Genomic DNA, 20,087 nt, shown 5'->3' with positions numbered 1-20,087 from the left:
AAGCCCCCTGAAATGCTTTAAAACCAGCAAGTTTCATTCACTCACTTTCCTGCGCCGTTGGAAGATGACACACAGCCCTTCAGCTCGTCCTGGATAGCAATGAAGAGTTCACTTTTTCCTCAGAAGAAGAACAGGACTCTGACAACGAACGTTTGTATTTTTGAAGAGCGACTTGATCCAGCCGTGGATATTTCGGATGAGTAAGTCTTTTTAAATTTACTTGCATTAGTTGACAAGCTATTTTGTATAAACGTAGGCTACATATTTTACTGGTTGGACCATTTCCATACTTGTCATTCAGAGTAATTATATTTAAATTGTCTAGGCTATGCTTTATAAAGTAGGAGAGAGGCTTCATGCAGTCTGTTTTCTTTCGTTTTTAATAGTTTTGTTTAAAATAACACATTTCGAGCTTTCTATATATTTCTCTGGTATTTTAGGCAAAGCTTATGAGTTTGGGTTCATTTATGAGGCCTCCAGTTCCTGCTATTTTTAATTCTTATGTTTTAAATACAGGCATTTGGTTGATGAAACAACTATTAAAATTAAGATACAATTAATACAAAACGAAATTCACTTTAAAGAAAGGCTTTATACAAAAAATAAACTTAATGAAATGGTCAAAATCTTCTCTGCCCACTCCATTTGTCTCGCGATTGCGCATGATCTGACTCATGCTTTTCACTTTTCATATAATCAACATAAATGAAAAAAAAAAAAAAAAAATGATTTTATTTAAACCTAAATATGAACTAAATTGTTTTATTTAATTTTAATGACTAGGCTACAACACGTAGGCCAATTAGCCTACAGTACAGAGAAATTAGTTGACAAGCTATTTTAAATAAACGTAGGCTACAGATTTTACTGGTTGGACCATTTCCATACTTTCCATTCAGAGTAATTTATATTTAAATGAAGAGTGCTTGCAAATATCTATTGCAAATGTGTGTATGTGCTGAAATGTGTAAATATGCCCAGCTGATGAATTGCAAATGTGTTAATGTTTGCGTTGTGCTATCTCCGGTAATGGCCCATTACACGCAATATATGCCTACAGCACGTGTCTACAATTATTCACATCAGTTATTCATATAGACTAATGGTAATATACTTTGAAATATTTATGTTATAATAGTTTTCAACTTTTTTTAAAACAGGAATGCTGCATCTCCTTCATCTGCAACTCGGAGGGCGCGCAGCAACACAGTTGAACGTCAGAAAGAGTAAGTACATATTTACCAATGTTTGTGCAATTTTGTTTATATACTTATTACAATATGAGCCTGTATGAGTTTATTTATTTTTAGAGGTTGGTTGATAATGTTACATATTTTTTCTTTGTGCTATCTTATCAGCATGCTAATGAGATCATCAGACACCTGTTGCAAAGAGGGCCAAGACAAACATTCAGACAAGCAACAAGCAGTCTACTCTGTCATGGAAAACAGAGACTGACATTGACATGGTTCCACAGACTCTGAGATTCCTGCCTGCACGGGAACCTGGACCACAGCTGAGTTTAAAACATTGCAAATTTAAAACATTTAGTTCCTCCTCATAGAGGAATTACAATAAAACAGTGAAAAACAAAACCTTTGAATCTCCTCTTTGTTCAGGCTGCCTCTCTTGATGGCCCATTAGTCATTGGGGGAGTGTCTATGTCACACCCCTGGTCTGAATCTCATTAATATTGATGAGCGATTACCCCTCCCACGCATAAACCTCTTCTGACAAAAAAAACTGTTTTACAATGTTTAAATCAATGTATTGTTTTAAGAGAACGATCAGGCAGGATGAATTTCACATCATTTTGAAGCCAGAACTAGAAACGACAACATATATTAGTCAAGAGTCTTGTGGGCACATATTTAGAATGTGTTTTGTGTTCTTAAAAAAAGAAAGTTGCTGAAATTTTTTTTAAATAACCACGCATAAACATTATTCTCTTAAAAATACAAAGATTTACAAGCATGTTGATCAGATATTATGCTAGCCCTGTTTGTGTTATATAGAGTGAATTTACACTTTTGCCATTAACATGTTTATAAATAACTGAAAAAAAAACAAATGTCAGAGCATGTCAGAACACCTCCAGGGCCCCAAAAACACCTCAGACCTCAGAGGGTTAATGATCACACTAATGAAACACTTAGTTCTAGAAATGACTTCAAAAGTGGTCAAAATGTACATTTTGTGTTCCAGGATCAACCGATATTGTTTTTTTGATGGCCGATGGCGATATCTTAGAGAGCAGGATGGCCGATATAAAGCCGATATTTTTATTATATACTTTATATTTATTTTAATCAATATTTTAAGCAACACTTTACTTTTTCGCATACCATTTACTTTCTTTGTTTACCAGTTCTGTCTAACAAAATATTAAGATATGACTGACAGCGATTGTAAACTAATGAAGACGGAGAATGTGAGTGAGTGCTGTGTGATCAGACGCTGCCGTTCTCTTCTCAGGCACTGGTGTTCTCAGCGCCGCCCGTCAAAATAAAAGTCTGGAGCGCCGTCAAAATAAAAGTCCCGCTTCCAACACATCGGCCAATCAGAAAACCGTATAGGCCGATGCCGATATTTTAAAAGTGCCAAATATCGGCCGGTACAGTATATCGGCCTTGGCGATATATCGGTCGACCACTATCCAGGACAGGTTTGCAAACCCCTTATCTAGATAAACTTGATGTGGGGCACCAAAAGGCTAACCTGACACATCTGTTTGAACTGTGAAAAGGAATTAAAAAAAGTGGCATAATGGTTGATTCATTTATTTTCTCTTTTCAAAGGGCCGTTGGGAGCGACAACAGAGGAGTGAGAAGCTGCACTGTTATTGTTTTGTTTGTGAAATAGTTAATTTTTCAGATATGTATCACTTTTATATATATATATATATATAGCTTTAACTTTTTTCTTTTCTTGTTTTTTGATACTTGTACTTGCTTAATAAAGTAACTTTAAAAGTGAACTACTGGTTTCTGTTCATTGAATACCTTTAACATTTTAGTGTAGTTTAGTGGATTACATGTAACAGGGTGTCCGCGCGGTAGTAAAAGGTAGTAAAAGTAGTAAAAATAATCTACCAAAATTAAGGCCCTTGAAAGGTAGTAAAAGGTAACAAACGCAATTTGACTTGGTAGTAAATTTTTCATCACCACCTCAATATATGAGTTTCCATTTTTTTGCTTAATATTTGTGTCTCCATATATTTTAACTTCATCTAGCATAATTAAAAAAAATATATACGGTGCTAACAGGACCTGACGGGCTCGACATTAACGCTTGTCCGGGACAAGTGGATTTTTTGAAGGGACAAGTAAAAGAGAATTTTACTTGCCCGACCGGACAAGTAGCCTAATTAAACGTCAATAACAAAAAATTTATAAATAACTAGGGAATCACTAAAATGAGAGAATGATTCTGATTGTATTTATATGTATTTATATTTATTGTAAGTTGCGATCGATAGTGGATGTATTAGGCTACTGACGGTAACAAGGTTGCGCTGTTGAGGCTCGCGCAGCCTCTCGAGGAGAAATCCAAACAAATGTAAACTCAGTTTAAACTCAGTTAACAACATAACGTTACTGCCAGTGCCAAAATTCAAAATGTGTTTTAATATTTTTAACATATGATACAGTTTAGCAACCTCACACGACGAGTGCTGTTTTCTTGAGTACCATCACGACTGAAAATGTGACATTGCTTTTGATACAACAGTTCAATAAACAGTTCAAATTAAGTTACTTACATTTTAGACACAATATTGACTGTTTTTGTTTCAGCAGCAAAAATAGTTCCAAACAAAGATCACAGCAGAACCGTAACGCATCTCACAGCAACACTTAACCGTGTTTCATTACTGAATGATTCAGCGTTTTGAACGAATTGGCTGAGTCAAAGATTCAATGTCCCATTCATAAACATGTCTCATTCTTGAATGAATCAGTTGTTTGAACGAATCGTTTGAATGAATGACTCAATGACTCGCTCATTAAGACGGTCGTCTGACGCCTCCTACTGGCGGTTTACTTTCATGTTTAAAAGTATCATTCTTTCCAACGTTTCTTATTTGTATATTCAAAAATATTTTAAACGATCTCAAATTCATAACATTATTTAATGCAGTTGTAAATTTTCAGTGTAAATGATTTAATTTGATCAGCCCTTCCTAGGGTAACAACAGCCCTATATTATCTTATTAGGCTATTCCAATTTAATCTATTGATAAAATTTAAAACTAAAGATTAAGCATACATTGAATAAGATTTGGGGGGTGGCCCTTTAAAGGTGCAGATATGACAATATGCAGATTTAAATATATCAGAGCTGATTTAACACAGATGAGGATATTTCTTCAGAATAAATTATATTTTGTAGCACACACACACCAAAAAAATTCCGGACAAGCAACTTTTTTACTCGGACAAGTGAATGACAGATTTACTTGTCCAGAGGACAAGCACATGAAAAGGCTTAATGTCGAGCCCTGAGTGAGTCGGAGTTGATAGCAATGACAAAGTGCCAAGGTTATTATTCACCTTATTAGGGCTAAAGCCCTCATTATGCTTCTGCGTCAACTCCACAGCGTAGCTACGCCGTCACTCCAACGGCGTCGTGACCGTTTTATGGTTCTGCGTCGGGTTGCGTTGCATCGCGGTGCATTTCACCGCCAGAACGCTAGGGGGGTGGTGTGGTTCGCGAATCTCTTTCCTAGTTTGTTTTGGTTCCATGCGCCGGTTCCGCTTTTTCATTTCCGACAATGGCGAGCGAAAGAGAGAGAGTGTTGTTGCAGCTGGAGCTAATCAACAAATGATTTTATTGCAAATGTTTAATCGTAGAAGAAAAAGACGTCAGCGAAGGTGGTCTGTACGACCAGTGCACGAAGACAGGGGAAGGATTGGCGAATTTGTTACGGTTGTTCGACCGCTGAGGGACTTGGACGAAGAAATGCACTTTAAGTATTTTCGGATGTCGAAAGGTCGATTTGACGATCTTGTTCATCGTTTAAAGCCGTTAATACAGCATCAGACTACACACAGTATGCCTATTGACCTCGCTCAGAGACTGGCCGTGTCTTTAAAGATTTTATCTTCGGGTGCAAAGATCACCGGGTTGGGCTACAAAATGGGTCCGACCACGGTGCCATGGCAGGATAATGTAGTGTCCCGTGGCAGACTTGGTTAATTACTTGATATCCATGATGTACCCGTGAACATTGTATTGTAAATAAACAACAAACTTTTTTTCAAAACAAACATTGATTTGATTGATTGAAGTTTATTTCTAGCAACAACAAAAAAAGAAAAGAATATATATAAATATATACATATACACTACCGGTCAAAAGTTTTAGATCAGTAAGATTTTTTATGTTTTTAAAAGAAGTCTCTTCTGCTCACCAAGGCTGTGTTTAGTATATAAAAAACAATAAAACAAAACATATTTTATGACAATTTAAAATGACTGTTTTCTATTTTAATATATTTTACTCCGGAAATGATGTATAATCTGACCAATCACAGCCCCTGCGGTCTGCGTCACCGCGACGCGTAGTTACAATTTTTTGGAGGTGCACGTCAAGCTACGGCGGAGGGGTCGCGTCGAGGTTCGCGTCGACGCAGAGGGGTCCGCGGGGGTACGCCGTCGATTCGACGCAGAAGCATAAAACAGGCTTAAGGGCTATGGTTAGGATAACTCAAGGGCTAGGGTTAAGATAAGGACAACTGAAACTCAACTCGACACTACAAAAAAAACATAATTGACAATGACAATAGGCCTACTTAATGATAACAATTAAACATTAGTGTACCTAATATGTATGATGGGTGTGACAGTGTCACACTTATACCTTATAGTAAGTAGTAAGTGGTGCTTTACATACCCCGCCCACCCCACCAAACCCCCCAAAAAAGGGCTGCTGCTTGATGTCGTGATGGTAGTAAAAAATATTGTGGAGGTGGTAAAAAAGGTAGTAAAAGGTAGTAAATTCATCTCTATGATTCCTGCATATACCCTGTGTAATGTTTGTATTTAGGGGTTTACTGTAAAATAAGGTAACCCAAACAGACAAATATGGTAGCCCATATATATATATTAGGGCTGGGGGCGTTGAAAAAAAATAACGCAATTGACGCAGCACTTTTTTTTTTTGCCTCGTTTTAATGATTTCCTGTTGCGTCTGCTATTAAAAAGGCCGAAATATGCCGTCCCGCCCCTCCATGTTCGGCGGTCAGGTTTCATTCTCGGGCAGCTTTCATGAGCGGGTCTTTTCCGCTCGGTATGTGCGTCGCGCTCTGTGCTCCGCGCGCACGCGCGCGTGAGTGTGTGTGTGTGTGTGTGTGTGTGTGTGTGTGTGTGTCGGTCGGTCGGCTCGCTCTGTCGTTAATGGCCCAGCAGCGGCGAGCTCTCCGTTCCGTGTGTGTGTGTGTGTGTGTGTGTGTGTGTGTGTCGGCGGCTCTGTCGTTAACGGCCCAAAGGCTTCAATCATGTACTAAGCACTAGAAAAGTAAAGTCCACTCAAGTAACGTGAAATTTCTCTGTTGGCTTCTGTTTGCTGAGCTGGTATAGCCATGCTGGGCAACAATGGTAAAATGACCTGCTCTGATCACATGCTCTGGTAATAATAGCTTTGTAGGACTATATTTTGTTTTAATAATTAATAAAATAATAATAATAATCTGTTAAATTGATTATGTTGATTGATTATTGAAAAAGAATAATATATTGATATATTGATGTTTAATATTTTAATATAGGGCTAATTTCTGTTCCCTTTTTTTCCTGTGTTGTTTAATTAGGTGATTCTAAGTTTAAATATTGATGATTACAAGCTTGGGGGAAGCGCAATTAATTGCAATTAATTACAGAAATTGTGCAATTAATTAGTAAATTTTTTTTAATCGATTCCCAGCCCTAATATATATATACCCGTTGTGGCCCATAAGAGCCCTAGATAAGACCTATCTGCACTGTTAGACTTTTCTGTAATTTCTACAGTTATTTACTTTAAATCCCCCAGTACTGCTTTTTCTCTTTACAGTAAATAACTGTGATTCCCATTGCATCATGGGAATTTTCTGTGACGTCTAACACCACATACAGACACTTACTGTATTTGACGTAACGGCCTCTCTGGCTGGCACCATTCCATCGTGCTTTTTATTTCCTAATTTTTGTCTTACACCGCGTGTCTACAACGCTATAATAGCCAGAGGCTGTCAATATTGGACACATTGAAGCGACCGGACCTTTAATACAAAATGCAAACCTAGCTGTTTGTCCCTTGTCAGAAATAGCGCGAGCGCTTGGTCTCGGAGTACCGTACGTCAGAAATATAACGGCCGCGGAGCATCACTACACTGTCTGGGATTTGTCGTGTTGCGCCAGAGCATCCAGTGTAATATCAGTGGGGTCTGTCTTTTGTTGGATCGCGCCGTTCGTGTCTGTCCCGGGGAAGAGACGGAATTCACTTCACCGAGAGAGAGATCAGCAAGCAAGAAAAAAAAAAAAAAAAAAACTTCTGTGTGTGTTGACAGGATTGTGCCCAGTTTAACCTATGTTATAACTTTAGCCAACTCGTCAACATGGCGGTAACGAACTTTACCACGGTAAACTGAGCTAACGTTTCATTTTACACACTTTGTTAGATTATTGAATTGTCGAGTTAAAATATGCCAACGAGCAACGCGTTTACATTAACAATAAATGTGAATAAACTACTGTGAAATTCTGTTTTGGTTGTAGATAATGTTGGCCTACTGATGAGAACCTTTATAGTTTTAGCATTAGCTTGCAAACTATAACATATTATAGTTTTTTTTTAATGGAATTTAATATTTACTTCCATTTTTTTATGTGTTTAAAGGCAACTGCAAAAGCGCCAATTCGCGCCAGTGACGTGTGAAAATTGCTTTGGAGCCACTGGTGCAGACTAGGTAGCTTACAATATCTTATAAAATCTCTATAAAATTGGCTAACTTTATATCAAATAAGTGACCTTTGCATCATGTCTAACTTTATATTTATTTCACAGCTAATGAACCAATCAGAAGATGGACCATTGTCTTTGTTCAGTCTCACCAGATTAAATGTATCCAGGTAAGCACTGCAGTAAAACTCACTAATTCATTCATACCAAATCTAGCATTCTAAACAACTTAAGTTTATATTTTTGCATTATTTTGATATTTTATTAGGCATAAGACTCTACCATTGCAGTCCCACCTGACCAGGAAGGTCCTAATATCAGCGCACAGGTGGGTTAACTACTGTAGGAACTACTACTGTTAACTACTGTAATCTTTTTAAAGATTATTTTGATGATGACTTTTACTCCTAAGCTGTAGAAAAGATGGAGGAGTAGACAGTCAGACATTGATAATAATAGGAAATGTTTCTTGAGCATCAAAGAGACTTCTTTCAAAAACATATAGACACTTAAATACTTCTTTTGGCCACCAGTGTACATGAATCCAACAAATTTTTGGAAATAAGTGAAATAATTTTTAAGGTGGGGTTATGTGTTATGTATTGTGAAAAGAACTGTGTTTTGTCCAGTGTTGGACATTTCCTTTTTGACTGCTTAAAAATGTATTTATATTCTGCAGTTTTTATGAATGTAATGGTTGATGTTTCATTATAATACTTGTATAAGCTAAACAACCAATGACTCTACATTCATTTAGTCAAATGCTAATGTTTTGTTTATGATTTTATGTATGTTTTTAAAAATGTGTGCAGTGAAGGACAGTGTTAAATCATTAACACAATGAATTAGTTCAAATTAACGCAAAAAATGTTGTCCCTAAACTCACCCATTAATGTGTAAAAATTTCACACATCATTTCCAGCATTGGCAGACTGTTTATTTTGTGATATATATGACATGTTTTAAATAAAAAAATGGTATTTTGTGATAACTTTGTCTAATTGGTTTGTATGTCAGTAGTACTTATGTAGGATAAAAATAAAATTAATCATATATTAAAATTATGAAATCTAATTTATATTTAGTACAAATAAAAATAATTACAGTAGTGTACTGATTAGCTTCGTTTTTACAGTAATGCACTGTATTACACAATTACAGTACCATGTTCTGTAAAACTGAAATACGGTTTGGTACTGTAACTCTTAATTACAGTAACTTACTGGCAACAGTGTTGCCAGTAAGTTACTGTAAAACACCCTTGAAAAGTCTAACAGTGTGGGTCCCATCATCAACCCATGTGGGCAGACTCCTGTAGGCCCTAAATGGGAGCTACCTAGGTTACCGATATGGAGCCCATCAAGAGCCCATCATCAACCCATCTGGGCTAACACATGTGGGGCCTCCATGGAAACTAAGGACAAAATTAGCTGGGTCCCAGTTGGGTAGCCCAGGTAGGCCCCAGATATCAGCCCAACTGCAACCCCTTTGGGCCCCACATGGGTTTGTTAAGGGACATGACTGACATGAAACAAAACCAAAACCAGACGTGACACCATCATCGTTCTACACCATCATGCTGATAATGATTCTTTAGTCATTCGTCAATCCTGTAGCCTGAAAAACTGTTGTGAAACCACCCTTACGTTATATGAAAAAGTATGATGTATATTTTAGAGAAATTACAATATGCATTTTTATTTCCCTAAGAATAGTAAATAAACATTTACAATCAAAATTATTTTAGTTTAATAATATTGTATTTTTATTGTATTTATAATAGTTATTTATGCATTATTTTAACATTATTTTTAATGTAACTTCAAATCTCTTTCAAAATACAAGTGTACATTTTAGTAAAAATCAGTAAATAATGTTAGAAGATCATTAAAACACCACAATAAAAAGTAGTTTTTTTTATATGTGTCCAACATACCATATTTATGTCAAACACACATGGGTTTCTTATATGTTTGTGAATAATCTTATAGAAAGAAGCCAGTGGAAATAAGAATATTTTTGAAAAACATGCCAACATTACTACATATCCATATACTATTCTAAAGCATGATTAGTCCTCAGGTCTCTCTCGGGTCTCATTAGATAAGATTGAAGAAGATACTGAGAAGGCAAATTGCAGCTGTAAGTCATAACAAGAAAAGAGAGTTATTTGAACGGTTTGCATTGAGAAAAGAACATAAATGTTATTGTTGAATAAATTGTGATTTAACACATCATTGGAGAACTTTTGAGAAATATATTTACCATGACTCACTAGGCTGGTGAGTGAGATGCTGGCATTTGATTTGGCTGTGGTGCCAGCTGTAGTGCCAGCTGTAGTGCCAGCTGTAGTGCCAGCTGTGGTGCCAGCTGTAGTGCCAGCTGTGGTACTTACAACATTAGTAGAACTGACATTAGCTATATTAACCAGAAAAGAGGACTCAAGTACACTTGTTGGTGCTCCCAGCACAGTTCCTTCAAAACAAATGGCAAAATGGCAGTATAATCAGCTGAGAGTTTATGCATGTACAGTTGGGATCAGAAGTCTGAGGCCACAATTAAAAATTTAGCATTTTTTCTTATTTATTATACATTTTCCCCACTACATTTTATATTATATAAAAACAATTTAAGTGAAAGTTGAATAGAAACATTTATAATTATTAGTATTTGGTATGTCCACCTTTTGCTTTAATGACAGTAGCACTTATGCTGACATAGACTCCTTAAACAAAACTTAATGATCCATGAAAAAAAAAAAAAACCTTGGATATGGGGTTCATAAGGTATGTTACATTTGTTTATTTGATTCGTGTCCATTTGATAAATTTTTAATGGATTGTTTTTCAAAAATAAGGAAATGTTATTTCTACATTTTTTAAACACAGCTTACATTGACCAAAGTTCTGCAAAAAGGACATAAAACCCATTAAATGCTTTTTAAACAGTTAGTATAAGATTAAACTGAATTCTAAAATGACAGGGACCCAATAAAACAAGTCCAGAATTGAAGTAATATGATTCCTTTTTTTTAGTACCAGTCAACAGTCTTGCAGCTGCATTCTGCACTATCTACAAGCGTGTTAATGAGGACTGTGGAAAATAATTGCACCCAGTAATAAATAACACCCATATTTTTTGCATTTGGCATTGCATATGGCCCAACTTGCTAGCGGGACAGTTTCTGGACTTTAAAGGACCTAAGAAGATTTATTTATCTTTGTGATTATTGAAAATTATTTTTCAATGCCAGATTTTCAGTCTTAGACATTTGGACTCCACTGTATTTGTTATTGTTTGAAATATGGAAAAACTCACCATTTGTTGAACCCTTTAAGATGTCAAGGAACAAGAAAATTTTGGAATTAGCAATGTCGCTGGTGTTGAAATTTGAGCCACTGACACTGCTTAGGAAGGATTTGACGTTTTCATCAATGGAGATGTTGAAAACACACTGAATCAAGCTTGACTGTATTGAACCCTGCGAATTGCTCACAATATGCTGGGGGGGGGGGGGGAGATATTGATTCATACATCAAAATCTGATTATTTGATAATTATTTGATAAAAAAGAACACAAACAATATGCTCAAAAATATTATCCTTACTAAATTTGAGTTCCCCAGTGTATTGTTGTTGAGCATTGCAATTTGAAAGAAAAAACTGCCATTATTATTGCCACAGACAAAGATGACATGAGGGCTCTGAGAAAAAAAAAAAAAAGAGAAGGAGAAAAGGGACATTCTCAGAGAAGGGCACTAAGCAGACTGCCTCTGTAATGTAAAAGCAGGATTAGGTGGTTGGTTTCCATCTAGTCATGACATTTCTGCATATGACACACACACACACACACACACACACACACACACACACACACACACACACACACACACACACACACACACACACACACACACACACACACAAAAGCATAATTAATTTTTTATTTAAATGTATAATAGTTGTTTCGTAACTGGGTTGGAAAAACAAACAAACAGACAAACGTGTTTTAATTCACATGAGAATTTCCCCACCACCTCAGTGTAAACTAGTTTATGTACTGTGTATTTTGTATGTAGAAATTGTTTTGTGTTATTTTCTCATTTCTCAAAAAAGTCTAGTGAAGCGTTACTGTCACTCAACGGCAGCTGTCAGAGTTGCTAGGCGACAAGAACACGTAGGCTAGACCGTCCCATTTAACAACGCTTGGTCTGAACTTCGCGGCCTTGGAAGGTGTGGCCTTTAAAGTCTGAGTCCTTGGAAGGATGCAGCCTTTGAATTGGGACACATCCTAAATGAGTGAGTTAACAAAGGGCAGGTGGACACAATGGGTTGCTATGGTAACAAACAACTAGTAAACTAGGTCACACTAGGAAACTAGGGGCGTTTCTCAATACCAAGTACTCAAAATTCTGACTTCTGTCCTTGGTAGTTCGGATTTGCCAAGTTCGACTCAGGAGAACAAACTCCAGAGGACGGGTGGACGCAAATGGAACAGCAGTGTTCTTGATAGCGTCATTCAGCTTGCTCTGACTACTCTGGTTATCTCAGTATGTATATTTCAAGCAACAATAAAATGAAATATGTTTAAATCTTAGGGTGCTTTTACACCTGAGTGTTTGTTTCAGAACCTGGTGCGTTTTCTCCCTTGGTACTGTTCATTTAGGCATATGTTAACACGGCAATCACGCTCGGATCCGCACCAAAACAATCGCTCCGAGAGCGCCCTGACCCAACGGACCAACGAACCAAATGGTATTATAATTCATAACGGGATATGTGCTGTATAAATAGCAGTAGTGTCTGATTCTGTAACTGAGCACATTAGTCACACTAGGGGAGAGCGGGGCACAACCTAACACATTTTGGTTTTGGCTCAATTATTTAAAAAATTGTTAAGTTAGATTAATCTTTTTTTTTTTTTACACAAGCAACGTATACATCTCTGCTACAAATGAACACGTAAAAGTTTTTTTTCTAGGACCTACCAATTTCGTTCAGTTGCACTGAAAGTGACAGAAGTGCAAATGTTACAACTTACCCCATATGTGGGGTTAACTGTAACAGACAGAGGGGTTAGGTGTAACACACATAATTCAGTACTATTTTATCTGTATAGTTTGATATTGTTTGTACATCTGTACAGATAGATATCCATACATCCATCCCTCATCCAATCATCCTTCTTTTATGGATCAATATCATGGATAGAAATAAAGGAAAGGGCCGCACAGTTTTGCAATAAATTAATAAATAAAATCATCAAATATTGTAATTGCAATTGAATTATATTTGTGTGTGGCAGCTGCATGCAAAATTATTATTATTAATAATAATAATAGTAATAATAATAAAAACGAGCTCAAAATCAGGCTATATTTTTAATAAATAAACAAGTGATCAATGCATAGTAAACAAATGTGAAAGAAATCATACTTTGACATTTAAATTCCAACGTTGTTTGTGAAAGTCCACCAAAGTTAAATGTGGCAAAATAAATATATAAATAAATTCTCAAACCTGAAAAGTTGTGTGGCTCCCTGTTTTTATTTCGTTATCGTTGTAAACTTGGCGGTTTAGTTGTAACGCTGTGCCACAACTAACCCCGCTGTGTAAAAAATATTTTATGCCTAGCTAACAGTATAGGAGTTGCTGATGTGTTTCAAAATCGTGCTATGTTTTAGGCAACAAGACAGTGATTAAGATAATATAAAGTTAGATTTGGTGACGTACACACCCAACTTCACTTGCATGGTGTCAATACACTATTTGTCCAGAATCTTCACGAAATCTTATCAAAACTTTCCACAAATCCGCAGGAGACCGTCTTCTGGCAGCGAGAGAAAAAGAGCGGAAAAACAACCTGCTCGACCCTGACTGTGTAAAAGTAACTAACTATTTAACCCTGCGTTAGGTTGTGCCCCACGCTCCCCTAGAGCACCTCTTAATCTTAAAGGTACACTGCGTAGGAATTGTTCCTATCTAGCGGTGAAATTGTATTTTGCATTCAAACGAAAAGTGCTCTCTAGAGCCTCGCTTTTTCAAATGCATGTTACAACTACGGTAGCCGTTTTGTACCAAGAAGCTCTTCTTCAAAACAATTTGTCTTCCAATAGCACTTAATCGAGTTTTCTTTCGGGTGATGAGGTTCGTTATTTCAAACAAACTGCAACTTGACACACAATGAACAAACGAATGTTACAGTTTAAATCTCATGCATGAAATGCAACCCTTGTTACATCAAACATAGCCTATGCTGCTATTCATCAAAGAGCCTGTTTGGCTTTTACCTATACATGTTCTACTGTTATGCTGCCTATATAATAAAGTACACAACCAAGCAATGAAAAAAAGCTTGTAATTTAGACCGTAACATTGACTTACATGTCGAGAAGAAAGCAGGCAACTTCAGCGTCCCTTTCAGCGTCCCTTTCCCCCTGGAAAAAGCTATCCCGACATTAACCCGCCGGTCACTTTTCCTTTTACGTTCAATTTTTTGCTTTTTTTGGGGCAGAGGATTCCTTCTCCTGTGGCTCGGCATAAGTATGATCCTGCATTATGAAGTACAGTGCAGCCTTTCAAAGTCGGGGCAGTGACAAGCACCTCTCACTGATCTCCTTGTCCGTTTCAGCTGATTTCAGTCACATGACGCTGGCTCTGAATGAAAACGCGTTGTGGAAACGCGTTGAGGTAGCCTAGTGCTTTTTGTCCCTCTCTGCTATTATAGTTTTTCAAGATGGCGGAACGACATGGAAGTCTCCATAGACTTACCTGTCCTATGTAAATAAAGATAATAAAGATAAGTCAGACCATTGGCAGAGCACCAATGAGGACATATTTATGAATAAAGACATTGATTTTAGCTAATAAAATACTTAAAAAACTACACAGTGTACCTTTAAAATGTTGTGTAATTGCGCTTCTCAGTGCGAGAATGCTGTCCCGATGAAGCCTTGATTCCTGCTCTAGCTACATTATAACATTCGTGTTTGCGTATGTCTTGACACAGTTAACCTCTAGACAGCGCTGGGAGATCCAGAGAGAGCGCTTTTGAATTTGCTGTAGTATTAATACAAATGTAGTATATAATTTAACAGCGAGAATGACGTCTACATTCGAATAGTGTTTGCATGTGCCTCGACAGTTACAAATAAAGCCACAATAAGCTCATGGAGCGAACTTTTCAATTATCTTGATGGATGATGCAGAGAAAACTCTGACCAATAAGAAGACAGTTGTACTCGCATGTGACTTGCATAAACAAGAAAATGCACCAATATGTAACAAATTAAGACCCTGTTTCAGAAAACAACAAACAATCTATATGTGTGAAAACACCCTTAAACATTAATAGACACACAAATGTGGTTCAGGCAACGCGTTCATTGATTATCTTCAATGCTGCATGTATATTTATAACAAAACAAAATATAAAACACAACCCTGCCTCTTCTCATTTACATTTAAAAAATATTAAACATATTAATATATGGTTCAAGCAATATGTGCACATGTACTCTGATAAAAATCTTCACTGTAATAAAATGAAATATGACATAACTGTCGTATAACTGTCTCTTTTTGTTAAATGTCAGTTTTAATGATCAATAATAGCCATTATAAAAGTATAAGTAAGATATAAGAAGCTATGCAATAAGAAATAAAGACAAGCAAACAGTTCAGTCAAACGTACAAAGTCAGCGGCTCTAGTAGGCTACAACGGTACAGTTAAATAGCCTAAATATAATACAATTATGAAACTTCACTATGCCCTCAGCCAAAACAATTTGCTAGGGAACAAATGATAGATTCATGAGATCAAATATTGCCCGTTAGATATACAAGACAAATTATATCTCGTTTAACAAATAGACTAGAGACATCAGAGCCATTGGTAAATGTCAGGAGGACAAGCCGAGGAAAGGATGTTCCAGGCGGGGTAAATGGACGCTAAGTATCCGGTGATCGCCTGGATCTCACAACTCCGAAAACATCAGGGTCTAATTTTCAAATAGGTGCTATCTTTATAAATAAACCACAGATTTGATCTTTAAACAACTACATTCCCGACTGAAAAACTCTGACTGAAAATTTTGTGGCACAATAATAGTAGTATTTTTAAATGACGTGGGTTTTCTCCTACGCTATTAACGCATGCTGGTGTGTGCAAGATGCATTCTGGGATACCTGCATCCTCGATAAAAGGGGCAGCTCAAGAACACACTTTGAACTGTACTTGGCTAGTACTTTTGGGTACTTGGGCAGCGACTGATGACATTTCACAAGTCCACAAGAACACAAGTACAGACAAGAACGCATATTGAAAAATGCTTAGGTCAACTAAAGGGCCGTTTACACAAATCCATTTTCAAATTAAAACGGAAAACTTTTTATGAGTTTTCCATTTATTTACAAGACAACTGCATTTTGGGTGCCTAAAACACAAACTTTTGAACACGGGTTTCAAACTACCTTTATCAAATGCCTTTATCGACAAAAACGTGAATCTGTGAAAACGGTGACAGCAAATTCAATGATGAGTATAAAGTTAAAAAAGACAGCATTTTTTTTTGAAGTAGAAATCTTTTGTAACATTAGAAATGTCTTTACTGTTACTTTTGATAAATTTAATTGAAAAATGGATCACAGTTTCCACAAAGGCAGCAAAACATTTTTGATAAGAACCATTATTAATGATTGACCATCAATACAAAATATATGGATCATCATGTGATACTAAAGATTGAAGTAATGGCTGCTGAAAATTCAGTTTTGCCATCACAGGAATAAATGACATTTTAAAGTATATAATTTTTTTTTTTTACAATTTAAAAGAACTGTTTTCTATTTTACAATATTACTGTTTTTACTGTATTTACTGTATTTTTTATCAAATAATACAGCCTTGGCGAGCATAAGAGACTTTCTTCAAATATATAAAATAAAAAATAAATATTCCACATTTTTGACCGATAGTGTATATACTGCACAAGATATGGAATGAACTACTCACACATTGCTTGAAATAAGGTCCATTATAGGCTTGATTAAACACAAATTAAACAGGCAGTGACAGATACACAAACAATGTCTATAAATTAAATCGGACTGCATTTTTCTTCTAAGCAAGCCTTAGGCATTGCAATGAGATGCACCGGAGTCAGAGTGCGTCAACCCCAAGGGTGCATCCAAAATGACTCATAAACTGTCAAAAAATATTGGTGCCACTCCCTATGCCAAGATTCCAAAAATATGACAAGATAACCAATATCCAACAATAGGACAATATATTATTTGTACTCTGTTGTGAGGAAGTCATGGTCTTTACATCCTTCCTCCCTTCTCTGTGGGACAGGTGTCAACCTGATAAGGCCCTAAGAGCAGAGCTCAAAGAAAAAAATGTCTCAGCTATGTCAGCAACTAGACAAAACCCAAACCTACCAAAGGGAGCATTTCAACATGCAACCTTCGATATTACCACTTCTTCCAGCGGGAGAATGAAACCCTCAACTTCATCAGATGGGATGCAAATTCGAGAGTGGCATAATATAATTGTCATAGACTCTCGCCTTTGCCATCAAAGCTCAACCCCTAGGGAGACCGCAGGGGAGCTTTGGCTCTATTTAAATACCCTAGAGCAATTAGGGGAGAGTGCTCATTCCCTACTTGAGCAAAGTTACTTCTCCAGGATCCATAAAAGACTCCATTCACTCATCAGGCAAACTTATCAAGCAAACCTTCTTTACATATTTGCATTGTCGAACCAGGACCATAGTAGAGCACCCATCCAAAGGGGAGCGATATCCCTATTTCAAGACCCAACCAATTGTTGGGGAGGGAGGTAAACAAAGGAATATATACTGCTCTACATAACTCTGTACACCTGCATCATACCAAAATGGCACTGCTGAGTGGAATTCATGGTGTGCAGGGCCCCACGGGTCTTTCTTACCTCTAAAAATGCCTTGCCATGAGCAGAAAGGTGGTAAGCAGAGGAGGCGGACATACAGTTTATCATAACATCTGCCTCTACTCTGTCTTCTTGCGACCCTTCGATCAAAGCGGCCTTAACTGCAAGGTGCAAATACCTGGCTTTCATACCTATTTCATAAGAAAAAAGTCAAGCGGGAGGGGAGCTCCCTCACCGTGGCTCATCATAGTGAACACGTTCAGCACCCTTGAGAGCCAAATGCACTCTCTTCATTGGCAAGGCAAGAGCCTTGAAAAAGGATGAAGCACCAGGGGAGAGATAACTCACAAGCAGTTCTTCAACTGGGGCGTCCTTGCTTATTGCTGTTCACAGAGCCTCTCCACATGCGAATAGTCCGAGTCCATGGGAGAGATTGTACAAGCTAAATACAAATTCCATTATCTCGACACCTCAATGTGAAGACCTAGGAGGAATAAAAAAGGGCTTACAAACGTATATGACAGCGGAGAAGGCGGATTATTATCAATACCCTGCCTCAACTCTCTTTGTACCTAACTCCTTAGAATTAAACTGTTTTCAACAATGATAATAATAACAAATGTTTCTTGAGCACCACAGCTTTTTTAGCCTGGGAAAACCCAGACAACTTCCGGCAAATTTAGATTTGCTCTGCAAGTAGTCTGGCAAAGAGCTCATTCAAGCCCATTTCTAATCCCTCGAAATCGCGGCACCAATCAGAAACGTTGGGGCGGGCTTTACACGATGACGATCGCTCTGATTGGTTTTAGGTCTATCCAATTGCGCAGGCCAGGCGCAGCAACTTTTAAATGCATTATTATATTAAAATTGCAAACACATGAGGACAGTCTCCATGAAAGACCCACTGGCAGATGAACGTGCTACTACATTTCTCTCCGAAACGGTAGGAAATGAAATTAGATTTAATAGAGGATTTTAACTGTGACAAGATGATTGACAGGGCAGTTTATGTGACAGGATGCACGTGACAGATCCGTCCGATAAAGATGACGAAGTAGTATGTCCCAAAGCTTGCCTACTTTTTTGCTACACATTCAAAAGTAAATACCTTTTCTTCACAAAAAGAGTACATACTTTTATGGCGTAGTGTAACTTAGGCGAATTGGGACGCAGCATATGGCTTTACACGATGACGATCGCTCTGATTGGTTTTAGGTCTATCCAATTGTGCCCAGATGCATTTGAGCGACGTCCGTTGGTGACGCCCCTTTGGAAATGAGTTATTAATGAAGCTTTGCCAGACCATAACTCAGTTACTTCTGAGAATGGTCTGGTTTTAACCAGGCTACAGCTTTTTATGACTTTTGGTCAAAACAAGTTATTGTCTTTTCTTTAAGGTAGTATGGTCCAACGAGGCATTGAAGTGTGTGTGTTGTAAAATGTGCTTTGTATACCTGATAGATATTAGATACCACTCCAGCTGCTAAAGCGATGTATCCAGTAGAGTTGTCACTGAGCTCAATAGTGAGGCTGGTGTTAGTTAAGATAACTGAGCTGAAGAAACACTGGGAGCTACCCGAAGGATCACATCCTTTAGGGTTGTCCGAGCACTGTTTGGTTTTTCCACACTCATTGCGGGTGATTTTGGTCTATGAATAAGATGGGGGGAAAAAATCAGGGAAAAAAAAATCAGGAAAAAAATAAATAGTTATGCCTTTGTCAACATCAACAGCCTACATTGCTTTCATAACAATCACATCTTGATAATAAACAAATTACCTATTTGTCTGTTATTGTTTAATAATGGTTCTTTGAACCGAATAATTGTGGAAAGGAGTAAATTCTTACAGTCAAAGGTGTTGATAGCTTGCTTTCAGCCTTAATGAAAGACACTGCACAGCCTATCACGCAAACCACTAAAAACATCCGCTTACTCTCCATGTCTGAGGAAAAGATTACATATGCATTTAATCAAATGAATCTGAAATTAAAATGATACATCGTATATCATACACATTCATGGAATTAATTATTTATGGATTACAATTAAGATAAAACCTTTCATAATTAAATTAAATGTTGTCTATAATAAATACTATTCTGCAAACAAGTATGTTTTACTTAACAATTAGTTGTTCAAATAACAAATAGTTAATTGTAAGTTCTCAATTTATAGAAGTAAAATAAAATAAAACCATGCAAAAAAATTAAAGGAAATTATTATTATTATTATTATTA

General features: G+C 37.0%; 2 long non-coding RNA genes across 3 annotated transcripts; one reads left to right on the top strand and one right to left on the bottom strand.

Moving 5' to 3' along the window:
- The first annotated feature begins 7,918 nt into the window (after nt 1-7,918).
- LOC309484060 lies at nt 7,919-8,930 on the top strand. Its single transcript, XR_014200720.1, has 2 exons — nt 7,919-8,109; nt 8,208-8,930. It is a non-coding gene; the product is annotated as an uncharacterized lncRNA (long non-coding RNA).
- Nucleotides 8,931-9,955: 1,025 nt separating this feature from the next.
- On the bottom strand, nt 9,956-19,504 carry LOC309483958. 2 transcript variants are annotated; one of them, XR_014200688.1, is made up of 5 exons: nt 19,304-19,504; nt 11,548-11,643; nt 11,258-11,441; nt 10,205-10,414; nt 9,956-10,079 (listed from the first exon to the last, which is right to left on the bottom strand). It is a non-coding gene; the product is annotated as an uncharacterized lncRNA (long non-coding RNA). The 2 variants fall into 2 exon arrangements; XR_014200689.1 differs by having other exon boundaries at nt 10,211-10,414.
- Between the last annotated feature and the right edge of the window lie 583 nt (nt 19,505-20,087).

The sequence above is a fragment of the Leuciscus leuciscus genome (assembly GCF_965113295.1).
Source record: "Leuciscus leuciscus genome assembly, chromosome: 20".
Lineage (NCBI taxonomy): Eukaryota > Metazoa > Chordata > Actinopteri > Cypriniformes > Leuciscidae > Leuciscus > Leuciscus leuciscus.
The sequence above is the reverse complement of the archived record's forward strand: the minus strand, read 5'-3'. Positions and strand labels throughout refer to the sequence as shown.